The sequence below is a fragment of the Hylobates moloch genome, unplaced genomic scaffold (assembly GCF_009828535.3).
Source record: "Hylobates moloch isolate HMO894 unplaced genomic scaffold, HMol_V3 SCAFFOLD_4, whole genome shotgun sequence".
NCBI classification, from domain to species: domain Eukaryota; kingdom Metazoa; phylum Chordata; class Mammalia; order Primates; family Hylobatidae; genus Hylobates; species Hylobates moloch.
Genome location: NW_026652279.1, coordinates 52572032 through 52594669, shown reverse-complemented (window position 1 = coordinate 52594669; position 22638 = coordinate 52572032). Strand labels below are relative to the sequence as shown.

The 22638-nt window shown below is 41.2% G+C and overlaps 1 long non-coding RNA gene across 1 annotated transcript; it reads left to right on the top strand.

Annotated features, from left to right (window-relative positions):
* Positions 1–10220: 10220 nt before the first annotated feature.
* LOC116466325 (uncharacterized) lies at positions 10221–17334 on the top strand. The gene is made up of 3 exons (XR_004247498.2): positions 10221–10351; positions 10472–10623; positions 15081–17334. It is a non-coding gene; the product is annotated as an uncharacterized LOC116466325 (long non-coding RNA).
* Positions 17335–22638: the final 5304 nt, after the last annotated feature.

Here is a 22638-nt window from a genome sequence, read left to right as displayed (position 1 = left end):
TTCCCCATCAGCTTTCATCTCAGTTTCTCTATAAGATCAACTTTATACCTTTCCGACAGATAAAACAACATATAAGTGCTTTTGATGAGTGGTTCAAGTGAAAATTAAAACAATACTTTTTAACTAACTTTAAAAAAATGATCATGTCAAAGAATTAAAAGCACACAAAAAGCTACCTAAGCAGAAAACTCCTTAGAGGGAAAGTTTGAGATTCTTGAATATTTTTAAGTTCCTTCTAATGAAGTATTTTCTGTATGGCCATGTCTTCAGGGTCTAAAAGAAGCCATTAGAAAAAAACTGATTTGAGGCCAGGCTCGGTGGCTCACACCTGTAATCCCAGCACTTTGGGAGGCTGAGGTGTGCGGATCACCTGAGGTCAGGAGTTCGGGACCAGCCTGGCCAACATGGTGAAACCCCATCTCTACTAAAAATACAAAAATTATCCTAGCGTCATGGAGCACACCTGTAATCCCAGCTATTCAGGAGGCTGAGGCAGGATAATCGCTTGAACCAGGGAGGAAGAGGTTGCAGTGAGCTGAGATTGCACCACTGCACTCCAGCCTGGGTGACAGGGCAAGACCCCGTCTCAAAAAAAAAAAGAAAAGAAAAAAAGAAAAAGAAAAAAACTGATTTGAGATAAAATTTTGCTCACATGCAGCTTCATGGGAACTAGAAAATATATAGTGAGATCAAGTTTTATATTTACTGAGAAAGCCAAACTATATTCTTGAATAAAATGCAACTAACTCATAATTTGCTCCACAATCCTTTCCTTTATATCTTTCTGGAGATTCCAAAGTTTTTTTTTTTTTCTTTTTTTGCAGAGACAAGGTCTTGCTATGTTGGCCAGGCTGGTCTCAAACTCCTGGGCTCAAGCAATCTGCCTGCTTCAGTCTCCCAAAATGTTGGAATTACAGGTGTTGAGTCACTGCGCCCAGCCCCAAAGTTGTCTTTTTTATCCCTAACTTAAGTTGAGTTCCAGTCTTTTCAGAATCTTATGCATATTTTCTCTTTGCCCACGTTAACTCAGTGTGTGATGAGGTAATTGCAAGGCAAGGAGCTGTGTGTAATCCCTTTCTCATGGTTTGACTTGGCATTCTAAAATTTACAGTTTCACCAGTGGGGACAAGCAGAATGGCTCAAGCTGATATGAGATGAAAAATTTCAGCTGTTTTCTCAGCATGCTAGGTAGTAAAATCAAGGAACTGCAGGTTGTAAGTGAATATAGAGGTCATCTACTTTCTTGCAACTTACAGTGTAGTTGAGGACCAGCAGCATCAGCTTGTTTGAAATGAGCTCAGGCCTCATCTCAAACCTGCTGAATCAGACTCTGTATTTTAACAAGATCTCCCAAGTGATTTGCTTACCTGCAATACACCATCTCCAACTAAGTGGTAATGCAGCCTACACTTGAGTGTGTTCAGTCACAGCAATGCCCTACTTCAAAATGCAACTCATTCCAATTCCTTCTTCCTCCAAAATATCTAACTACTACTTAAGATTCATTTGGAAACATTGCCTTAATAACTTCTCTTGCTCAAATGAATCATTCAATGTCCAAATTTATTAGTCCCAAATTTGTACCCAAGTGCAGTCTGAACCTCTCCATCCTTATTTTTCAATCTTGCTTCCGTGGTGCCTGTACGCCAACAAAATTACTCTACCTGTGTTTCATAACAACCCTAGCAGTCACTTCTGCCAGTAACCTGGTCCACAACATTCTTCCTCTCTGGAACTCTCTTTTGTTCTCTCTCTACTTGTATAGATTCTATCCACCCATAAATCCCTCACCTCTTGTGATTTTCCAGTCACTGTAACAGGCTTTCCCTGTTTTCATTGGTTTTATCATTATGTAGGCATGGTAAGGCCAACATAGCAAGAGATGATTGCCGTTTGAAAAAGTTGTTTGTACGTTGTAACTCCCAAGACAGGGAGGCATGCTATGCTATGGGACTATGTATGGAGAAGCACCAGGGTCAGTCAGGAGGCAGAGTGAGAGGGGAACCCAAAGGCAAGAGCCTTTAATGTGGTTTTCATGAGGAAGAACGGGGAAGGAGTAAGCAGGCTTAGGAATGGCTAGCATAAATGATTTTAGCTGGCTCTCGGGCATAGAGGCTGTGCCTGGTTGTCTGATACCTGGCCCTGGGATTATAAGGGCGTGTGGAGAGCGGCCTGGAGTATGAGACTCCAATAAGAGAGGTAGCTGGAAGTATGAGCTCTGGATTGGTTGGTTTGCATTTGAAAGCCATGCTCAGGCCAAGTTATTTACTATCTCCAGTATTTACTCTCTCTAGGAATTGGCTATCCCTGGGAGGGAAGTCCCTCGTTAGCAAGGCTCCAGATATCAAAGCATCAGAACTTGGAAAATAAAAGACATGGTTAATGAATCTCAGGAGTACTTTTGTCTTAGTCTGTAGAAGGAACATTTGTCTTTGTACTTTCCACAGGAGGCAAGGAGAGGCAAATGTGACAATTCAATCATCCTGCAGATGGACTTCCAGCTTCCACTCTCAGCAATAACAGTGCACAAGGGCATCTTGGGCACGAAGGAAGATTAATGGGAGAAGCCAAAGCAACGGTAAGAAAGCTCTTCTTCAAGCATTTCTCCCCCAACACACACCCAAATCTCTCTTGTTCTCCTATAGTAGAGCTAGAGATGCTCTCTAGATATTGTACCCAGGCTTTAATTCATCAACCAAAATGTTCACTGATGACAAAACTGGTAATCTCCTGCTGGACAGTCACTTAGATGGCTCTGATTTCAGCAAACAGGGCATCTCCTCTAGGGTTTCAACTGCCTTGCCAAGTTCCTGATTTCTCAAGGAGAAAAGGCAAAGTGTCTTAGCAGCCTGATGCATGTCTTTGAAAAAGCTTAACAAGCATTCCCGCTTTGTGGTGGAGCATGGGTATGTGTGCACACATACGTAAGTACAGACACACACACACACACACACACACAGTCATGCACACACATGCATACACACTCAGAACAGCAGATGACAGATACTCTGACTTATATCCCAATCAAGACATGCCTGAACCTAACGGAACTGTTCCTTCTTTTCCTTTCAGTCCATCTAAAGTCCCACATGACTACACAAGGTACCCAGCTGATGGCAATGTGATTAATGCAGGCCAACTGCTGCAGAACTGCAGTCAGAAAAATCCATTTTGTCTCCACATTTAAGTTCTGGGAGCACTCTTGGAAAGAACACTTGTGAGATCTTTTTAGCCACCTGGATGTAGAACATTGTAATATTAGGGAATGTGATAAAGATTTGCTTAGGTCCTTGTTCACCTAAGGATGATAGACAAAATCTTAGACAGCTGAAAAAGGACAAAGGCATGAATTATTCAAAACAGCAAATAATCTGGAATCAATTCTTATAATGCAAAATTACTGTTCAAAAGTGACTTCTTGTTTCTGTGATCCTTAACTGCCCATTCACATGCACTAATGAGCTGCCAGGAAGGTAGCTGAAAGCTCTGTGTTTCTGGAAGGGCTTGCTCACTGTAGGTGATAGAGCAGGGCATCGGTCATTTCTCTGAGAGATTCCCAGTTGTCACTATCCAGAAGTCTTTTCTCTTGGCTTGGCAGATTCTCAAATGTCCCACATGGGGAGGAGAGGGATAGGTATAGACCTAGTTGATACTGTTCTGGGATACAAGTGGGAAGGAGGAGCTGAAGAGTCGCACCATTCAATATGTGCTAGTTTTGCTGTTCACTGTTTTTGAGGATTTCCTTTTCCTACTCCAGTCAACCATCATCTGGTCCCCGACTCCAGCTCTTTTTTTTTTTTTTTTTTTTGATACGAACTCTTGCTCTGTCACCAGGCTGGAGTGCAGTGGCGTGATCCTGGCTCACTGCAACCTCTGCCTCCCGAGTTCAGGTGATTCTCCTGCCTTAGCCTCCTGAGTAGCTGGGACTGCAGGCACCTGCCACCACGCCCAGCTAATTTTTGTATTTTTAGTAGAGACAGGGTTTCACCATGTTGGCCAGGATGGTCTCGATCTCTTGACCTTGTGATCCACCTGCCTTGGTCTCCCAAAGTGCTGGGATTACAGGCATGAGCCACCACACCCGGCCCACTCCAGCTCTTTTAACAGTGAGATGGGTGGGCTGCCTGACTGCATGGGTTAGGGGAGGGCATCCAAAGTTTTAACTATTTCTTGAGCAGAATTTCAGTCAACCCCATTTCCAGTCATACCTGCACACATGCCTCCAGATGTATCTAGTGTTCCCTGTCTGTGGGAGTTTGGTGGTAAGAATCAGCTTACTTCTTATTTTTCCCCCATTACAAGCACTGATGTTTCAGTTTTTTCTGATTGATTAAGGTGATTACCACTGATGCATCTGCTTACCCAATTGTTAAGTTTCGTTCCCTCCCTTGAATTCTGTCATTACTTCTCTAGGTCCTTAGGCTTATATACCCTCTTTGGGAGGGGTGAGAGAAGAACCTGTTAAAGAAGGATGAGTTAGTCACACTTCTCCAATCATGACATATCAACAGTATTGGCCTAGGGAAGGGCCACCTCTTGTTTATTTATTTATATGTCTATTTATCGTCTTTTATCTTTTTTCCACTCCCAACCCTTTTCTTCTCCAAAAACAGTGTTTAATGGGCATGGTTTTGTTTGAGTTCTTAAAAATGTGTATTTTTTTGTTTTGTGTATATAAATGTAAACATACACATGGTATGGTGTTAAAATTCTTATTCAATTTCTTAGACTTTTTCATTCAGCATCATGTTTTTAAGATACGATCACATTACACTGTCTACCTCTAATGACTTGTATCTTTCCTTATTCCTTTACTGGTATTTCCTTTAGTTATGGTTTGATTGATTGGAGTTTTGTATAATTTTTCTGTCTCAAAACATACCTATAATTTAGCTCTACCATTTCATTTTAGTTTTTTCTAAAATAGAGCAAGAATTTAAAGATATTCTTCAGCAATTTGAGTGCAAAATTCTCCCCAAATTTTGGTGATTTTACCCCAATCTTTTATAGCTACCTCACTCACATCGAATCTAACAGTAATTATTTTTGAGATTCACTTGCATATTCCTTTCCTGAGGGCTCATAATTTTTATTAGAAAGAATAATTTTCTTTCAAACTTATATTTTAATAAGTGTTGGCAAAATACAATTAAATTAGACCACTGTAATAACAGGTACAACTAGCCTAATCCAGTTTGAGGGTAAACACAACAGAATCTTGGTAAACATACCGCTCAGTTGGAGGGAGAAGTATGGCAGCATATTAGACAGCAGCGAGTATTCAGCAGGCCATGGTCATCATCTGGAAAATCTTACATGTGAATGTGAACACTGATTAATCCAGAGTGTCATTCCACAGAACTTCTACTATAGGTTTTGTTTGCTTGCCTGTTTCTGAAAACACCCTATCATTCTCATTCTCTTTTGTTTGATTTATTTAGATTTAATTGTGCTTAAATAAGAGTAGCTCCACCACAGGTCAGAATGGAAAAGAGTTGAAAGCAAGTCTCTGAGAAGCTGGCAGGAAGATACTGGTACTATTGTTGCCAAATGTTTTTATTCTAAATATGTGGTATCAAGGTTCTAGCAAATCAAATCTCCTCACGCTTTTACACTGTTGGTGGGAATGTAAATTAGTTCAACCATTGTGGAAGACAGTGTGGTGATTCCTCAAAGATCTAGAAACAGAAATACCATTTGACCCAACAATCCCATTATTGAATATATACCCAAAGGAATATAAATCCTTCTATTATAAAGACACATGCACGTGTATATTCATTGCAGCACTATTCACAATAGCAAAGACATGGAATCAACCCAATTGCCTATTAACAATAGAACTGGATAAAGAAAATGTGGCACACATATACCATGGAATACTATGCAGCCATAAAAAGGTACAAGGTCATGTCCTTTGCAGGGACATGGATGGAGCTGGAAGCCATTATCCTCAGTGAACTAATGCATGAACAGAAAACCAAACACCACATGTTCTCACTTATAAATGGGAGCTGAATGAAGAGAACTTCCGGACACATGGTGAGGAACAACACACACTAGGGTCTGTCGGGTGGAGATGGGGAGGGAGAGCGTCAGGAAGAACAGCTAATGGGTGCTGGGCTTAATACATAGGTGATGGGTTGATCTGTGCAGCAAACCACCATGACACACGTTCATCTATGTAACAAACCTGCACATCCCACACAGGTACCCTAGAATTTAAAATATATGTTAATAAATTTAAAACAGGAAAAAAAAGTTACACACTATTCCACTGTATGGATACTTGACAAGTTATTAAAACAGTATTCTACTTCAAAAAAATCAAATCTCCCTTTCACCTAAGATTTAAAATAGGTTGATGGTTGAAGAATAGCTACAGAGATGTCTGAACCAAAAATCAAATAGTACAAAGCTTTAGGTTGTTTACAGTCATCAGCCACTTAGGCAGGTTCATTTTCCCAGTCTGCATTCTTAACAGCAGTTCCAGTACGATCTCAGGTGAATCCTTGTATTCTTCCAGGAAACTTGTCCTTAAATGCTACAAAGAACCTTTCATCCAAGAAACATAAAACACTCTGTAGACATTATCTCATTCTCCCTTCAGAACACCTGTGGAAAGAATCAATAAACAGTAAACTGATGCTGTACAAGAAAAGAAACTGAGGCTTAGAGAGGAAATTGGCTATTTAAAGACTATTCCACAGGTGTTAACTAACAGACAGGAGTCAGGTGCCACTTTTTGTGGAAACCCCTTTTCCCATTCTACTTACAAAAAAGGAAGGGGAAGTGAATACACAAATAAATTTAAGCATATTTTTGACATTAGTTTCATAATTCATTTAATCTAGTTTAATCTAGTACCAATAAAATACTAGTATCAATCAAAAAGAAGAGTTTGAATTAACGCTGAAGCTGCTTTTTCCTTCTAAGTTAAAAGTAGATATTACTTTGTTGTTGTTTTTAATTGATACTTAGAAAATAGAAATGGAATGAGAAGCTCAAATGAATAAAAAAAAAAACCAATAGCATATAGTAAAATTTTTGTTGTATTTCTGGCACCCTAGATTATTTATTGGCATATGAAACCTTTATCTACCAATGATGAGCTAGAAGACAACCAGCTGAAAATGGCACAGAAATTTATATTTCAAAGGAAAAGAAAATATAAACTAAAAATAATCATTCTCCCATTTCTAAGAAATTATTATTGAAATTTACATTTATATTAGGGCTGGAAGAAAATCTGTTTGCATCGAATAGGAGGCAAATATTTATACTTTTGGTTTATTCTAAACCAAATCAAGATAAAGTTAATCAGAAATCAAATTGAATTTTATGTGTGGTAGGGGCCTCAGTTTGAGTCTGAGCTGTGTTCATTTTAAGATTCACTCATTTCTTGGCATAGCTGCAGAACTGGTGGCCCAAGACTCCCAGGAGTCTATTTATAGACAAGCCTGTGGATCTGCATTCTGGGAGAAGGGCACTCCTTATCCTAAAGGAAAATTCCTAAAGAAAGACTAATATGAAGTGCTCCCAATTGTCTAGAATAATAGCAATAATGGGACAGATGTGAGAGGATGGACTCTTTCTCTGGTGCAGGGTCAGGCACTAAGACCAGAGGTGGCACAAGGCCATGATGTCTGAAGGCAGAACCGCTGTCTGACACGGAAGTGACAAGTCATCGAGAGAGTGCACTCACTTCTCTGTGCTCTTGGTGCCTATCATGATGAAAAATTCAAGATTTTAATACAGGTGCAAAGCCAATGGAACTCATTTATAATTTACAATTACATGGTTCATATTATGCATTGTCACATTTCCAATAGAGGCATTTTGTTTGCCCTCTAGGACAAGGGTACACAAGCTCTTTTTCTAAAGAATTTGATAGTAAGTATTCTAGGCTTGCATGTCACATAGCTCTCTGGCATTTTCTTTGTTTTTCGTTTTGTTTTCACAACAATTTAAAGATGTAAAAACCTTTCTTAGCTTACCGGCCAAAGAAAAGCAGGCCATGAGCTGACCCCTGCTCTAGAATGTCGGGCCTTATGTTGGTATCTGGGGAGCGTGTGATTAAGGGCTTGGTATGCTGTCCTTCCTTCCTCCCTGTGCCACAATTATGACACTCAGTCAAACTATTGAGTTCTTTCACCAATCCTGAATATTCATATCTGAGGCCTCCAGCTGTGATTAAAGAATAAATAAATAGATAATCTTGTGCCGTTCCAGGGGTTGCAGGCAGCAATGCTCTGTGCTCCATGTTTTGGAACAAGCTAGAGTTGGGTTAATGCAGGGCAGTTTCCTCATTTTAGGCTACTATAGGAGCATGGACTCCACACGGTGGCTCTTGAGTAACAAGCTAACCAACCCACACGAACACTAGGGAAGGAAACAGGGCCCTGGGCAGATATTAGCAGTCAGGGCTCGTGGGGTGAGCAGTAGCAGGAGCCATCTGAGGCTCTGCAGATGTGCCATACTCGTGGACAGGCAGCCTGGGAAGCTCTGGCTGTGGGCACTGAGCTAGAAATTGAAGAAGAAAAGGAATGTCATTACAGGTGCCATATGGGAGCTGACAGGACTGTGTTTGCAATCACCTGTGAGACACCACCTGGAGACATCCAGGAAAAAAGGCAGCAGGGACTTTGTAGAGGATTGAAGGGGTGGGTTACCCCTCCACACCTGTGGGTGTTTCTCGTTAGGTGGAATGAGAGACTTGGAAAAGAAAAAGACACAGAGACGAAGTATAGAGAAAGAAATAAGGGGGCCCAGGGGACCAGCGTTCAGCATATGGAGGATTGCGCCTGCCTCTGAGTTCCCTTAGTATTTATTCATCATTCTTGGGTGTTTCTCGGAGAGGCGGATGTGGCAGGGTCATAGGATAATAGTGGAGAGAAGGTCAGCAGATAAACACGTGAACAAAGGTCTCTGCATCATGAACAAGGTAAAGAAGTGCTGTGTTTTAGATATGTATACACATAAACATCTCAATGCCTTAAAGAGCAGCGTTGCTGCCCGCATGTCCCACCTCCAGCCCTAAGGCGGTTTTCCCCTATCAGTAGATGGAACATACAATCGGGTTTTATACCGAGACATTCCATTGCCCAGGGACGGGCAGGAGACAGATGCCTTCCTCTTGTCTCAACTGCAAAGAGGCGTTTCTTCCTCTTTTACTAATCCTCCCCAGCACAGACCCTTTACGGGTGTCGGGCTGGGGGACGGTCAGGTCTTTCCCTTCCCACAAGGCCATATTTCAGACTATCACATGGGGAGAAACCTTGGACAATATCTGGCTTTCCTATGCAGAGGTCCTTGCGGCCTTCCACAGTGTTTGTGTCCCTGGGTACTTGAGATTAGGGACTGGTGATGACTCTTAAGGAGCATGCTGCCTTCAAGCATCTGTTTAACAAAGCACATCTTGCACAGCCCTTAATCCATTTAACCCTGAGTTGACACAGCACATGTTTCAGGGAGCACAGGGTTGGGGGTAAGGTTACAGATTAACAGCATCTCAAGGCAGAAGAATTTCTCTTAGTACAGAACAAAATGGAGTCTCCTATGTCTACTTCTTTCTACACAGACACAGTAACAATCTGATCTCTCTTTCTTTTCCCCACAAGGATGGGGACAGAGGCAAAGGAACACTGTCTTCTACTGTTAGTGTTACCCAATTTTATATTTTAATCTGAAGGCTTAAAGATGGCCTGGAGAAACACAGTTCCCAGGGATTTGCCAGATTGATCCTGATGTTGTTTTCCACTGCCATAAACGGAAATAACAGTTTTCAAAAACAGAATAGTGCTGTGTGATCAGGAAACCAATATGCCATCTCCAGTCTGGCTACTCAATAGCTGCATGACTCTGGAAAGTACCTTAATTCTCCTGGCCTCAGGCTGTTTCTCCATATCATACAGAGAATTAAAGCAAAAATGTCTAAGAGCTCTTTTTGTTTTAAATGTGTTCTGTAATTATTTAATGTTAAAGCCATTAATTAATTAAAAACTGTTGATTGAGTCACCTACTATGTCCCCAACATGATGCTAAGTAATGAGACCACTGAAAAAAATTCCTCTGCACTCAAGAATCTCTGTTAAAGTAAACCAACAATCATGACGCAGGTTATTTCAAGCTAGGGTAGGGGTATGCCTGTGTTGCTAGGAGATTATAGAGGATTTCCACACTTGCATAGAAATGAGAACCTGGAGCAGAGGTCTGGTGTTATTGAGCAGCAAGAATGAGAGTAGAGGGGGAGGCAAAGGTGGCACATTGATTACAAAACACAGCTGAGGTCTTGATCACACTAGATGTCTCCAGTCAGTCGTGTAGAAATCTATGTGCTTCAGAACAGTCTGTAAGTAGAAATCTGTGTGCTTCTACAGTCTGTAAAGGGTGGGGATAGGGCATGGAGAGGAAGGCATAAGAGTCTACATGTTCCTCATTGGTAAAATAATTCCATCCTTTACATTTACAGATTGGATGACCTGGCTCCAGAATCAGGGAAGTCAGAGCCCAGACCTCAGTTCACGGTGCTTCCTCAGACTCTGGGAATGCTGCAGGGAGCTGAACTTCAGGGGCCCAGTGAGTTCAGGCCCCAGGCACCAGGGTCTTTGCAGTCCCATCATAGTGAGTATGAAGGAGCCATGCTAGAGCACAGCCCTCATCTGGAAAGGGCTAAGAAGGGTGGTAGGGTTAAGAGTTGTGGTGATGATGGGGTAGGGGTTCTTCACTGAACAAGTGACCCAGAAAGCAGATAAAGCCCAGTGAATCTGGAGAGATGCAAAAACTAGGGCCAGAAAAGACTAAGGCAGAGTTGAAAAGGCTTCCCAGAGGAGATGTTGCTTGAATTGCAGCTGGGAAAAAAAAGGAGTTTCCAAGTCAACAAGCTGGGGGTGGGTGGGTGAGAGTTAGTGGGGATGATAATGAAGGGTTGGCAGCAGGCAATTTTCAGACAAAAGAATAATATTTGCAAAGGCACAAAGTGTGAAAGAAAATGATCAGTCCAGTGAACTGCAAGCACTGCCTGGCTGGGAAATCGTGGCACAAGAACAAAGAGGGGCTTCTTTACTCTGGACAGTCATTCCATCATTGCCAATTACCAACCAGAAATTGAACCTGCATGGGACAAAATGGAAAAGATTTTGTTATACACAAATGTCATGATAGAGAAATGACTTATCATCATCATTCATTTATTTATTCATTCATTTAATTTGATCGAACAAATATTTGTTTTATACTTACTGGGTGTCAAACATTTTATTGTACTCAAGATTTAAACCACAGGAAAGTCCTGTGCTCTATGTAAGCTGCATTCTTTAGATACTCTGACACAAGCATATTTTTAGTGACTGCTCTTCAATCTTCTTAATTTCCTCAGTTTACAGTTTTGATTACCAGGATGTGTACGTGTGTGTGTGGCTGGTTGGGTGTGGGTGTGTGTATTAATTCCCATGTTTTCCTAAATAGGGGTTCATTAATTCTTCATTCTATACTTAATTCTCTCATATGTGGCATCTGTGAAATGAGTGTGGCAATTTGTTAATTAAATATTGACTCTTGGAACATTTTAAGCACTGACAATTTTAGTCATAAACAGATGACTGCTCTTTTCTTGCCCCAGAGCAATTGTAACATACATTCAATTGTTGTTACCTGTTTTTATAAAATGTGTGAAAGGATTTTTTTATTCACAACTTTGACTATCACCACTTGAGTTCATGTGAATGATATTTTAACACACCTTGAGTTTTTACCAAGCCATTCTGTACTGCTGGATTTAAACATCTTTGCATGAAGCAGAGTTGGCGTGCTATTATACATTGCAAACTTGTGCTTCTCTTGTTTTTCTGGCTCACTACCTCTAGCACTCCAATTCTGAAAATTCTTGGACTCCACCTGGTTCTACAATCCAGTGCCTTCATCATTACTCACTGTTCTTCACTCCCCTCAGGTCCTTTTTTCTGTCTTTACGGGGCTCAGAGGTCATGGTCCATTGTTGTAACACTTCCTTGTAGACACCTACAACTCCCTCCCAACACACACTTTCTTCCTGTAACTTACCTGAAAAAAATCCTCAATTCTGATTACTCCAGCTCTCTGTTTACTCTATGCCTGCACCTGTGCTATGGTTGGGGAAAAAAGCAAAATACAGCTATGCTGACAGATCTCACTGTAAATTCATGACCAGTAATCTCTCACATGGGCCCATGGCACTGCCAAGGAAAGGTCACTACATTTTCAGAATCTCCTTCTTTCATTTCTCTAGGCGAGCTTTTAATATCTTCTCCTTTGACAAACTTTCAGTATCTCCTCCTCCCTCCTCATTCTTGGCCAGTGGCTTTGGTTCCTATTTCCCTAAAAAAATAAAAATGATAAGAAGAAAACTACATACTCCCAATCATATCTGCTACCCTACTTGTACCCATGCTCCTATACACTCACATTCCTCCAGTTATTCAAGATATAAACTACCTGGACTCCTATCTGAGGACAGCCCTCCACTTACCACTGGATTCCATCCTCTTCATCTGTATTCAAGAATATCGCTATATAGCCCGGGCGCGGTGGCTCACACCTATAGTCCCAGCACTTTGGGAGGCCGAGGTGGGTGGATCATGAGGTCAGGAGATGGAGACCATCCTGGCTAACTTGGTGAAACCCCGTCTCTACTTAAAATACAAAAAATTAGCTGGGCGTGGTGGCAGGCACCTGTAGTCCCAGCTACTCAGGAGGCTGAGGCAGGAGAATTGCGTGCACCCAGGAGGCAGAGCTTGCAGTGAGCCGAGATCATGCCACTGCACTCCAGCCTGGGCGACAGAGCGAGACTCCATCTCAAAAAAAAAAAAAGAATATCGCTATAAAAAAAAAAAAACCAGAATATCACTACAGCCATTCTCTCCTCTCACTTCTGCATCATCAGTTTTCACTCCCTCTACTTGTTTCTCATCAGCCTATAAAGGTGCTATATTTCTCCCACCTCAAAAGAAAAAGAAAAGAACCTCTCTTGGTCTCACATTCTTCTCCCTCTCCCTCCACTATTTCTCTGCGCCCATTAATTCTCATCCTCACCTCCCATTTATTCATGAACCCTCCAATGTTTTTGCTGGGGTTTTTTTGCCCCCAGTATCACCAAAACTGTTTTGTCATGATCAACAATTTGTAAAATCCAATGGTCAGTTCTCGATTCTTATTTTACTTGACTCATCAGCAGCATTAGGCAGAATTGGCCACTTCTGCTTCATAAAATATGTTCTTTACTTGATACTTGGGACATCAAGTTCTCTTCCCACCTCACTGGCTCCTCCTTTTCAGTCTCTTTTGCTGATTTTCAAATCTTTCTGACCGCTAAATGTCGCCGTGCTCAAGCTAAGTGCTTCTCTTCTCTATTTACATTCTCTCTCTTAGGTGACTTTAGCCTGGCCTGTAGCTTTAAACATTATCTATATTCTGACAATGTCTAAATTTCTGTCTCCAAATTGGAGATTTCACTGGATTTTTGGACTCCTATATCCAAGTCACACTAAACATTTTCATATGGATATCTGTTAGGCATCTCAAAATTAATATATTCACTATTCCTGTTCTCTTCCCCCATTCCACAAAAACCTGCTTCCTTCCACCCATTTTTCCCACTTTGGTAATTGCCAATAGATTTTTCCAGCTCCTCAAAGAAAAGACAGTGCAGTATTCATTACTTTTTAATTGAGATAAAATTCACATGCCACAAAATTCTCTCTTTTTAAGTATATAATTCAGTGGGTTTTGTGCAACCATCACCACTATCTGATTGCAGAAGATTTTCATCAACCCGAAAAGAATCTTTGGTTCAGTCATTCTTTTTTCTTGCTGTTTGTTTGCTCTAGTTTCTTTTCTTAGGAAAATACAAATTAAAACCACAATGAAATATTACTACATACCTATCAGAATAGCTAAAATAAAAAATAGTGATAACACCAAATGCTGGCAAGAATGTGAAGAACGTGGATCATTCATACATTGCTGGTGCACATGCAAAATGATACAGCCACTCTGGAAATAGAGACGTAGTTTGGTAGTTTTGTTTTTATTTTTCATTTAAGTCATTCTTGACTCCTCTTTCTCACACATTGCACTTCAAATCTATCAGGAAATTCTGCTAGCTTTACACTCCAAACATATCCAGAGCCTAAGTACTTTCTGTCACTTACACTGTTATTAAAATTGGGATGTTCCAGGATTACAAAAACAGTGCCCCAACTGGGCTCCTTGATTCTCACCCTTGTCTCCCTCTCAACAACATAGCTGTAAAGAGCCTTTTAAAAATCGAAGTTAGATTGGCTGGGCGCAGTGGCTCACACCTGTAATCCTAGCACATTGGGAGGTTGAGGCGGGCAGATCACCTGAGGTCAGGAGTTTGAGACCAGCCTGGCCAACATGATGAAACCCCATCTCTGCTAAAAATACAAAATTATCCAGGCATGGTGGCGGGTGCCTGTAATCCCATCTATTCGGAAGGCTGAGGTGAGAGGATTGCATGAACCCAGGAGGCAGAGGTTTCACTGAGCCAAGATCATGCCATTGCACTCCAGCCTGGGCAACAAGAGTCAGACTCAAAAAAAAAAAAAAAAAATCTAAGTTGAATGTCTCAATACGCTTTTCAAAATTCTCTCATGGTTTTCCTTCCCTTGAGGGTAAAATCTAACCTTTACACAGTTTCCTTCAAGGCCCTGCGTGATCTGGTTCTGTTAGTTCTCTGATCTCTCTCTTCTACCTCTCTCCTGCTTGCTTAGTGGGCTCCAGCCACAGCAACCTCCTTGCTGCTCTTCAAACATGCCAAGCACACCCCCAACTCAGCCTCTCTCTCATCAGGTACCCAAGAGACTGCCTACCTCGCTTCCTCCACGTCTCTGCTCAAATGTCACCTTATCCATGAGTCCTTTCCTGAAATTTGTACATTAAATAATATTCACCAGCACTCCCAATCCTCCTGGCTTGTTTTAGTTTTTGTTCCCCTCATAGCATGTATTTCCATTTGACATAACACCAATATACTTGCTTATTTCCTTTTCTTTTTTTTTTTTTTTTTTTTTTTTTTGAGATAGAGTCTTGTTCTGTCGCCCAGGCTGGAGTACAGTGGTGTGATCTCGGCTCACTGCAACATCTGCCTCCCAGGTTCAAGTGATTCTCCCACCTCAGCCTCCTGAATAGTTGGGATTACAGGCACCCACCACCATGCCCAGATAATATTTGTATTTTTAGTAGAGGTGGGGTTTCACCATGTTCACCAGGCTGGCCTCAAACTCCTGACCTGAGATGATCCACCTGCCTCGGCCTCCCAAAGTTCTGGGATTACAGGCGTGAGCCACCATGCCCGGCCTATACTTGTTCCCTGACTTCTCCCAACTAGTATGTAAACTTCAAGCTCACAAGGAATTTGTCTTAAAAGAGTACCCGGCATGTAAGAAACACTCAATTAATATTCATTCACTGAATGAAAGAAGAAAGGAAAGAGCATATCACCAGAACAACAACAACAACAACAAAAAGATACGATAAGCAAGACAATCTACGTTTATAACAGAAGAACTGAATCTGGGGGTGCTTGTTAAGAATTGTGATCAAGCTTAAATTTTTCCCAGAAAAAAAGAGGTTTAAATAGTACAAGAAAATGAATATGACAGATTGATTCTTGTAATAAGTAAGTTCTAAAGAGAGAGAGTGTTTCATGTCTGAAAATGTCTAGCTAATAGCATCATGGGCATAATAGTGGATCTTCATCTAAGTTTATTCAGTCTTTACCCAACTTGTCCTGGATGGCCAAGAGACTAGCAAAGTTTGGATGCAGGTGGAACATACTCTGACTCAGGGATACTTATTTCATGATTAGACAGTAGTATCCTGATTGCTGTCCATCCTTTCTCCCCATGCACATGATTCAGCCCTTAGGGTGATCTCTGGATACCCATCACTTGGGTTGCTGGGCACTCCTGTGTAAAGAGAACCAGCCCTGAGAAAAGAGAAATTTCCTTCAGCAGTCTACACCTTAATAGATGAGGATAGTAGTAGCAACAGGAGAAATCTATTTTACAGATTAAAATCAGAAGAAAGGAGAAATTTCTGCTAAGAGAGGGGAGAACAGTAGACTGGCTATCAACAAGATAAACTATAGAAAAGCGATCACTAGCGTATGAACCATTCCCCAAGGCACTGTAGGTCAAAACAGATGCGCGTGTTGGAAGATCTAGGAACCTGCAGATGAATCCTCTAGAACACGAAAACAACATTAATAAAAGTTTATATTTATTGAACTTTTTGTTAAGTGGTTACCTAAACCTTTTATGCATATTGATGCGTTTAATTCTCACCATAACCTTACCGAGTAGGCATCATTAGTATCTGAAAGACAGTGAGACTAAGTAACCTGCTCAAGGCCACATAATTAGGAAATGAAGGGGTCTTGAGATGAACCCAGACAGTGTGGCTTTGGAGCTTATCATCAGTTTTTTAAAACAAACAAAACAAAAACCCTGTCAAGATATAGTCTATACGCTATAAAATGCATTTTGAAGTGTATAATTTAATTATTTTTAGCATATTTGTGAAGTTGTGCGACCATCACTACAATTTTAGAACATTTTCATCGCTCCAAAATAAGCTCCATACCCATTGTCAATCACTCTCCATTTTTCTTCAGCTCCCCAAACCCAAGAAACAACTAATCTACTTTCTATCTCTATTGAATTAGCTCTTCTGAACCTTTCAGATGAATGGAATTACACAATATGTGGTCTTTGATTCATCCATGTTGTAGCATGTATCAGCATTCCATTTCTTTTTTATCAAATAATATTTGGTTGTCTGGATGCACCACATTTTATTTACCCATTAATCAGTTGAAGAACATTTGCATTGTTTTCACCTTTTCCTGTTATAAATAATGCTTCTGTGAACATTCATGTACAGGCTTTCATTGCTTTTGGGTATATAACTAGGAATGGAATTGCTAGGTCATACAGTAACTTGGTATTTAACCTCTTGAGGAACACATGGTCTTAATCACTACACAGGATATTTCACACAGCGGATATGAAGTCACAACTGTCTCTCAAGATTTGGGGGTAATTATTGCCTCTTACATTCTAAGAGCGTTGTGTTTTTCTTCTTTTGAAATTCAACATACTGTTATTTCAGCATAAAATGGAACTTGGCTAATTTGAAGCTTGAGATGAACACATTTTAATGAATCTATGACATGTGCCAAGGACTATTATAAGATCTATGATGGATATAGGGAAAAAAATATATTTCTATGAACAGTCTCTATAGCTTTAATAAACCTTCATTGAGCATCCACCAAGTGCCACTCACCATTAATCCCTCTTTGGCCAGGCATGGTCATGTAAGTCTGTAGTCTCAGCTATTCAGGAAGCTGAAGCAGGAGGATTAGTTGAGCCCAGGAGTTTGAGGCTGCAGTGGACTATGATCATGCTTGTAAATGGCCTCTACACTCCAGTGTGGGCAACATAACGAGATCCTGTCTCTAAAAAACAAATCAAGACAAAACAAAATGCCAAATCACAAACACTGTCTACTTGTAACTTAAAATCTTCTGGAGAAGACAAATACATGTCAATGTGAACTTTTATAAGAACAACTAAGTATAAATATGTGTTGTTTTGAAATCCTATAATAGGAGCATGAACTCAGGGAAGCCAGAAAAGGCTTCCTTGAGAAAAAAACACTTAAGTGAAGATCTGAAGGGTTGAAAGACTTAACTGGTGAAATGCAGGAGGGGAGAGGGTCACTGGCAATTAAAACAGCCTGTGCCAAGGCATTGATGCAGGAAGGAACCATGTTAGCATGAAGTCTCCAAAGAAGAGAGAGAGAGAGAGCTCAGGGAGCAGAGGATGCTGGGAATGAGAGGTGAAGGGGCCAGACCATGCAGAAACTTATAGGCCAATTTAAGAAGTTTGTGGCCAGGCGCGGTGGCTCACGCCTGTAATCCCAGCACTTTGGGAGGCCGAGGTGGGCAGACCACCTGAGGTTAGGAGTTTGAGACCAGCCTGGCCAAACTCCTAGTGAAACTCCGTCTCTACTAAAAATACAAAAATTAGCCAGATGTGGTGGCAGGCACCAGTAATCCCAGCTACTTGGGAGGCTGAAACAGGAGAATCACTTGAACCCGGGAGGCGGAGGTTGCAGTGAGCTGTGATCACACCATTGCACTCCAGCCTGGGAGACAAGAGTGAAATTCTGTCTCAAAAAAACAAACAAAAAAAGTTTGCTTTTTAATATTAAATAAAAGAGAAGTAAAATGTGATATGTTCATATAATGAAATATTATTCAGACATAAAAAGAAATGAAGTTCTAATACATGTTACGACATAGATAAACTTTGGAAACATTATGCTAAGGGAAAGAAGCCAGACCAAAAAAAGAAAGGACAAATGTATGATTTAAATACAAAACCTAGAATAGGCAGATTAAAAGAGACAGAGAGTCGACTAGAGGTTAGCAGGGGATGGGGAGGAGGGGGAAATAAGAAGATATTGCTTAATGTTTATAGAGCTCCCATTTGGGATAATGAAAAAGTTTTGGAAATAGTGGTGAAGGCTGCACAGTATAAATGTACTGAATGCCACTATATTATACACTTAAAAATTGTTAAATTGACAAGTTCTATGTTATATATATTTTACCACAATAAAAGTTTTTCAAAAGAAGAGAAGCCATTAACAAATTTAAAATATGCTTTGTAGGGGAGTAGAACATGACATGATCAAATTTAGATTTTGTCAAGGTCACTTTAGTTGTAGTGTAGAACTGGATGAGATCCAAAATGGATACGAATGGACCAGTTAGATCAGGACAGATCTAATAAATATAAATTTTAGATCAGTAATTGGTGGAGATGTAGGGAGGTAATAAGGATGTCAGTCTGAATAGGGAATACTGTAACAGATCCAAGTTTGAGTAGGTCAAAGTTTGAATTGTGTGATGCCCATGGCGTGATATCAACTAGACAGTTTGTCATGAGTCTGGAACTCAAGGGAAAGATATAGACTAGAGTTGTAATACAAAGACACAAATCTCTCTTTTAAAAAACTGTGACATTGTTGAGGCCACAAGATTTGCCTATGTAGACAAATTGGGAGAAAATACAATGTGATAAGTGATCAAATACCAAAATGTTTTGCATCAATAATAATTTTTAAACTATGGAAATATAGAAAAGAGAGCGACAAATGCAGTCCAGAAATACTGGGATACATTACTTGAAGGAGTGTGGGTTGGAGGTGGCATGATTTGATTTGTCAAAGAGGAGGGGAAGAGAGGGTTGTTGGTGGAAAAGCTATTCTAATCAGTGGGAAACTGTGAGGGCTCAGCAACGGTACAACTAAAGAAAAAGAACTGAGGCTGTGATGGATGGTATAACAAGGCTATAACATGGTTATACATCACCACCACTGGGTGCTTCAGACCACTAACTCAAGTGCACGGAAGGCGTTGTGCTGGCCTCTCACCACAGGGCCTGTGGAAGCAGCCCAGCCTCCTAGCAGGACTCCCGGCTCTCCTGCTGAAGCTCTATTCTGAGAGCCAACCACCATACCTAACTTGGCGCTTGCAGCCTCACCACTCTGTAGAGCACTTGTGCTGTTCTCTGTAGGTGGGACCACCTGGCCTCCGGAAGAAGACATTAAAGACCTAGGGCCATCAGTGACACCCCACAGAGTTGGTTAATGGAGATGAGCATTCTTCAAAGGGGAGCATGCTCTGGGGCTCTGAGCACAGTGGATCCCTTTCAGGAACAGAGATTCATCATCACACATCCCTACTGCTGAATCAGTGCTCAGATTATACTCCTGGATCCGTTGCTTGGAACTTGGCAGAAACAAATGTCTAGTATAGGGTACCCAGCTTAGTGCCTATCCCCAGATGTACCGTTTAGCTTTTGTGCTTTTGAGATGGGAAAATGCACCAAACCCACAGAAATTTCAAAAAGAAAAGAAAGAAAGATAGGAAGGGAGAGAGGAAGGAAGAAGGGAAGGAAGGAAGGATGGAGGAAGGGAGGGAGAGATTGAGAGAGGAAGGAAGGACTCATTGTTGAAGGAACTATGAAATTGGCACTCCTGATTATTTTTTTTGAGCAATTTGGCAAAATAGTAAATTGTTTTTAATATCTGTGCAGTCATTCTACATTAGGAAAATGACTCTAAGGACATAATCTAAATAAGTTTTATGCACAGATGTTCATTATAGAATTATGTAAAATAGTAAAAAGTTGTAAAAAAAGAAACTTAATGTCTGACAATTAGCAAATAGTTAAGTGAATTAAGATACCATGCACTGTAATATTAGTCATTAAAAATATTTTATAAAAATTTATTATTTTTATTTACTAAAGCTTAAAATATTTTTATTGCAATATTAAGCCACAAAATCAAAATAGTGTGATCTCAACTTTTTTAGGAGGAAAAAAAGACTGAAGAGATATTTGAAAAAAATAAAAAGCAGTTATCTCTATGGGTAATGGAATTATAGGTGATTTTTAAAAAATTTACAGATTTTCTTCAATATGCACATAGTTAGTTTGTCATTGTAAATAAATAAACATCTAATTAGAAAGAATAGAAAAAAACACCACAATGGGAGAGTGAATTGGAAATTCTGATTAAATCATTTTACTTGTATGAAATTCGGAATTATGTCACATTCTGTTCTGTCTGTTGACCACAAGCACTGCCTTTGCCCTCCCCAGAGTCATCCCAGTTAGTCAAATATTAAATCAGTGGAAGCTCATTCTTAGAGGAAGTTCCAGGGCAGGCATCTTTTCTGTTTGCCATCAGAGAAGCTGGCTGGCATGGTTTGGAAGGAAAGCATCCTGCCTCGTGAGTGTCAAACACTGATTTCAGCATGGCCCCTGTGCTATGGTGCCTAGTGTGACAAGGTGCAAGGCCAAGCAGGGGCAGCCTAGACTGACAGCTGGTGCCTTGGGCTTTGCCAGCCTCACTGAGTGGCTAGCCAGCTTGAAAAGGCAACAGGAAGCAGATGGCCAGCCCAGTCCTCTCTTTGGCTGGCCTATGACAGCCATCTGGAGAAAAGAAAATTGATCCGCCGCCTGGAGAGGAAGGTGCTGGTAATAAATAACTCTGATTGTCACATTTTGCACATTCAGGGCCCAGGGAAGGGCTGTGGAAGCTCTTCAGGTGTTGATGGGAAAACAATCCCAAGCATCATAGCTCATAGGATACACACAATACCCTTACTGGAGGGGGCAGCTTTCTGGGATCAGGAGCCCACAGGACTCAATAACCCCACTAATACAACAGGACTCACAGTGGTGTGAATGCCACCCACGCAGGCATAGAGTAATGCAGAAAGCCCTTTCTTCTCTCAGGAGTGCAGGCAAAACAACATGCCACTCTATGAGATCCTCCATTCCTCTGCATTTGCCTCTGTGTCCCAAGTTCAGCTGTCCTCTATGCCCCTGAGTTAAGTATCAGTTCTGTAAGGAATCATTTGCAGCCTAAGTTCAGTTACTCCATGTGTCTTCAAATGCATTCCTTTTTGACTTAAATTTCTGGCTTCTCCAAATGAAGATTATAAATCCCAGTTTTTTTTTTTTTGAGACGGAGTCTTGCTCTGTCACCCAGGCTGGAGTACAATGGCATGATCCCGGCTCATTGCAACCTCTGCCTCCCGGGTTCAAATGATTCTCCTGCCTCAGGTTCCCAAGTTGCTGGGATTACAAGCACCTGCCACCACACCCAGCTAATGTTTGTATTTTAGTAGAGACGGGGTTTTGCCATGTTGGCCAGGCTGGTCTCGAACTCATGACCTCAAGCGATCCACCTGCCACGCCCTCCCAAAGTGCTGGGATTACAGGCATGAGCCACCATGCCTGTCCTAAACTCCAGTTCTTTAGTGTTTGGGAGGCTCTGTGTTCTGGAAGTTGAAATGTCAATAAAGGGGTGCGTAAGTGAAGGCAAAAGGAAAAAAGAGAGAAAAAGGTGGGATAATCAACCAAGCCTCCTGCTTCTGAAGGTCAGTGTGCTGTCTGCATTTTCTGTGCTTTCCTGCAGCTCCGTAGCCCACCATTCAGTCAGGCAGACCATCACTCCCTGGTTAAGAACCTCAGCAGCCTTTTAGATACCACTACGGGCAAGTGCTACAAATGACCCTGGGCAAATAGAAAAAGTGTGCTCTCCAGGCTGATGCAGCCCCTCTCCAAGGAATAGGACATGCAGGGCAGAGCAAGGGCTGAATTTTGGACCTCAGTCACCCCTTTGGTGGTGTTAAAGCAGGGAACCGCCAGAACAATAGTCTGCAGAGACACTGACTGGAGGGTTTAGCCCACTTCAGGTTGTGAAAGGAAAATAAATCTTGGGACACTAAAATCACTACACTAAAGGGAAAAATCAAGCTAGGAACTGCTTAGGGCAAACCTGCCTCCCATTCTATTCAAAGTCATCCCTCTGCTCACTGAGATAAATGCATGTCTGATTGCCTGAAAGGCTAATCAGAAACTCAAAAGAATGCAACAATCTGCCTCTCACCTATTTATGACCTGGAAGCCCCTCCCCCACTTCAAGTTGTCCCGCCTTTCCGGACAGAACCAATGTACATCTTACATATATTGATTGATGTCTCATGTCTCC